Genomic DNA, 3,827 nt, shown 5'->3' with positions numbered 1-3,827 from the left:
TTCTGATTTGGTGCTCGAGAAACAAATTTTATTATCAATGCTGAAAAAATTGTGCTTAATATTTTGTAAAAAACCATGATATTTTAATAATTTTTGATGAATTCAAAAGTACAGCATTTATTTGAAAATACAAATCTTTTGTAACATTATAAATGTCACTTGTGTGACGTTTATTGTGATGCTTACACCATTTGTAGGTTGTAGGCATATGGGACACCATTTATCACTATCAATGATGTTTATATTAACATCCTATTTATTAAAAGCACATCATTGTCTTATCCTATGCATTTTTAAACATTTTTATAAATAATAGCTTTGAAAAGATTAATATAGCTGCAAGCAGCAATTAACAGTTTCAAGCGCTTTAAGGCCTTTAAGCACATGTGTAAAAAGGTATATGTTTTATTTAGCAAGCTTCTAGATCATTGATGGAAAAGACCACATTTTACAGCCAAAATCGGCAAGTTACTAAGGAAATATGGGTAACACTTTACAATAAGGTTCATTAGTTAAAAATTAGTTAATGTATTAACTGACATGAATTAACAATGAGCCATACATTTGTTACAGTATTTACTAATCTTCGTTAACGTTAGTTAATGAAAATACAGTCATTCACTGTTTGTTCATGTTAGTTCACAGTGCATTAACTAATGTTAACAAGATTTTAATACTGTATTAGTAAATGTTGAAATTAACATTACAATGATTAATAAATGCTGTGTAAGCACAGTTAATTATTAGTTAATGTTAACTAATGAACCTTATTGTAAAGTGTTACCGAAATATGTTTTAAAGCTTTATAACAGTTATCGAGGTTGAGCCAAAAACCTAGAACTAGCTCGCAAAAGTAGGTTTTTGAAATAATCTCCAATGTTTAATTCGATTGACAGCGGCGGTCCTAGAGGCAGAGTTGCTCAGAATGAGGAGTTCTATCATACGGTATGAATGTTGTGGACGTGTGCGAAAAATTGTGTGATGAACAATCCTTTACGCACGTGAAAAACGTGAGGGCGCCCCCCAGTGGCTGATTTCTTTTGAATTTCTCACAGGCCTGTAGGGCCGAGAGTCAAACAGGCCCAGCAAGTTTCCTTCTGATCGGCCTACGTTAACCTTGTCTGACAGCTGCTCGAACTTCATTGGCCGACGGCGGCCTTGTTTTTTGACTTGCTTGAATGTCTTTGTAGACAGTCGTGGCACCTTGGACAAAGACACCGCATGCCAGTTTTCAAAATAATTGACGGTTGCATAGCTATAACCGTTTTCATGGGTTTTTTTTTTTCTTTCTTTTCTTTTTCATTTTATAGCACCACCAAGTGGCCACTCGCCATTTTAGTAAAAGTGGCCACGCTCACTTTGAACGTTTTGTGGACGTGAATTGAACTTTCAACCTTTTTTGATAATTATTGATAATCAGACTCCAGAGAATCGTTCTGCACTGATTTGGTTAAGAAAAAAGTTAAGTTAAGAAAAATAGGTTTCAAAAAATCTAAAATACCCAAAAATTTTGGCAATTGAATCCAAGATGTGCGTTTTGTTCATCTTGAGCTAATGATTCCAACGATATAAGACACTTGAGCCTGCAACAAACCGTTTAGGAGTCATGAGCCATTACGTACTTTTGATCGCTGTAGCGCCACCATCAGGCCGATCGGGGCGAGACTTGGTGACATTGTAGATGAGGTGGATACTACCATTCCTCAAAGTTTCAAATCTCTACGACTTACAGTTTGGTCTGCCCAATCACTTTTAGGAGAGAATGCTGATCCTTGGAAATTCTAACAATTACTATAGGGTTCCAGCACTACACACTTGAACCCTTAATAACCAGTAACTGCAATAATATAGTAAAAAAGACTGTTTCTTGATTTTATATGTTTCTACTAATTGCTGTTCAGCTGTTATTATTAAAGGGTTAGTTCACCCAAAAATAAAAATAATGTCATTCATTACTCACCCTCATGTTGTTCTACACCTGTAAGACCCTCGTTCATCTTCGGGACACAAATATTGTTGATGAAATCCGATGGCTCAGTGAGGCCTCTATTGAGAACAAAGCCATTCAAACTCTCAAGGTCCATAAAGGTACTAAAACCATATTTGAAACAGTTCATGTGAGTTCAGTGGTTCTATTTTAATATTATAAAGCGACAAGAATATGTTTTGTGCACCAAAAAAACTAAATAACGACTTTTCAACAATGTCTATATGGGCCAAATATCTCACAACACTGCTTCATGAAGCTTCTGAATTAGTGATTCGGATCTCCTATCAAACGGCTAAACTGCTGAAATCACGTGACTTTGGCGCTCTGATTCACTGATTTGAATCGTAAAGCTCTGAAGTTGTGTTTTGAAATCGGCCCATATACAGTGGGTACGGAAAGTATTCAGACCCCCTTAAATTTTTCACTCTTTGTTAAATTGCAGCCATTTGCTAAAATCATTTAAGTTCAATTTTTTCCTCATTAATGTACACACAGCACCCCATATTGACAGAAAAACAGAATTGTTGACATTTTTGCAGATTTATTAAAAAAGAAAAACTGAAATATCACATGGTCCTAAGTATTCAGACCCTTTGCTGTGACACTCATATATTTAACTCAACTGCTGTCCATTTCTTCTGATCATCCTTGAGATGGTTCTACACCTTCATTTGAGTCAAGCTGTGTTTGATTATACTGATTGGACTTGATTAGGAAAGCCACACACCTGTCTATATAAGACCTTACAGCTCACAGTGCATGTCAGAGCAAATGAGAATCATGAGGTCAAAGGAACTGCCTGAAGAGCTCAGAGACAGAATTGTGGCAAGGCACAGATCTGGCCAAGGTTACAAAAAAATTTCTGCTGCACTTAAGGTTCCTAAGAGCACAGTGGCCTCCATAATCCTTAAATAGAAGACGTTTGGGACGACCAGAACCCTTCCTAGAGCTGGCCGTCTGGCCAAACTGAGCTATCGGGGGAGAAGAGCCTTGGTAAGAGAGGTAAAGAAGAACCCAAAGATCACTGTGGCTGAGCTCCAGAGATGCAGTCGGGAGATGGGAGAAAGTTGTAGAAAGTCAACCATCACTGCAGCCCTCCCACAATCGGGGCTTTATGGCAGAGTGGCCCGACAGAAACCTCTCCTCAGTGCAAGACACATGAAAGCCCGCATGGAGTTTGCCAAGATGGTGAGAAATAAGTTTCTCTGGTCTGATGAGACCAAGATAGAAATTTTTGTGTGGAGAAAACCAGGCACTGCTCATCACCTGTCCAATACAGTTCCAACAGTGAAGCATGGTGATGGCAGCATCATGCTGTGGGGGTGTTTTTCAGCTGCAGGGACAGGAAAACTGGTTGCAATCGAGGGAAAGATGAATGCGGCCAAGTACAGGGATATCCTGGACGAAAACCTTCTCCAGAGTGCTCAGGACCTCAGACTGGGCCGAAGGTTTACCTTCCAACAAGACAATGACCCTAAGCACACAGCTAAAATAACGAAGGAGTGGCTTCACAACAACTCCATGACTGTTCTTGAATGGCCCAGCCAGAGCCCTGACTTAAACCCAATTGAGCATCTCTGGAGAGACCTAAAAATGGCTGTCCACCAACGTTTACCATCCAACCTGACAGAACTGGAGAGGATCTGCAAGGAGGAATGGCAGAGGATCCCCAAATCCAGGTGTGAAAAACTTGTTGCATCTTTCCCAAAAAGACTCATGGCTGTATTAGATCAAAAGGCTGCTTCTACTAAATACTGAGCAAAGGGTCTGAATACTTAGGACCATGTGATATTTCAATTTTTCTTTTTTAATAAATCTGCAAAAATGTCAACAATTC

Source organism: Megalobrama amblycephala, linkage group LG9 (genome assembly GCF_018812025.1).
Source record: "Megalobrama amblycephala isolate DHTTF-2021 linkage group LG9, ASM1881202v1, whole genome shotgun sequence".
In the NCBI taxonomy this organism is placed as follows: domain Eukaryota; kingdom Metazoa; phylum Chordata; class Actinopteri; order Cypriniformes; family Xenocyprididae; genus Megalobrama; species Megalobrama amblycephala.
Note: the sequence above shows the minus strand (reverse complement) of the source record.